General features: G+C 42.3%; 1 long non-coding RNA gene across 1 annotated transcript; it reads right to left on the reverse strand.

Moving 5' to 3' along the window:
- LOC106322316 lies at positions 1 to 432 on the reverse strand. The gene is made up of 3 exons (XR_001266344.1): positions 257 to 432; positions 105 to 189; positions 1 to 35 (listed from the first exon to the last, which is right to left on the reverse strand). It is a non-coding gene; the product is annotated as an uncharacterized LOC106322316 (long non-coding RNA).
- Positions 433 to 440: the final 8 nt, after the last annotated feature.

A 440-nucleotide genomic window follows, 5' to 3' on the forward strand; every position in this document is an offset into this window, starting at 1 on the left:
CTCACCCCCACGTAATCTATCAATGCTTCCATATGCTGCAGCAAATCAACAAAATCATATTTGCCAAACATTTCACATAAACAAAAGCTACAATGATTTTATACCTCTGTTGACACCCATTTCCGAGGAGCCGCCAAGTCCAGGAAAAACTGATTTTCCAGATTATAGCCCCCTGCATTAAGATGGAGCCTGCAAGAAGACACCTAAAAATTAGCAACATCATCCCGCTTTCAAATCAGATGGATATGTTACTTACACTTTAGGATTCAGAACCAAAACACTTTCAAAGAAAGCATAATCAGGATCCTCCACCTCAGGAACGAGTTTATCCATCGTAAATCGTTCCTTAGCCAACAAAAGGGCCGCCAAGTCGGCTTCCTTCTCAACTGGCTTATGCTTCTCACTCCTAGGGCATGGAGAAGAATCACTTAACTCCACCA

Source organism: Brassica oleracea, unplaced genomic scaffold, assembly GCF_000695525.1.
Source record: "Brassica oleracea var. oleracea cultivar TO1000 unplaced genomic scaffold, BOL UnpScaffold14745, whole genome shotgun sequence".
Classification (NCBI taxonomy): domain Eukaryota; kingdom Viridiplantae; phylum Streptophyta; class Magnoliopsida; order Brassicales; family Brassicaceae; genus Brassica; species Brassica oleracea.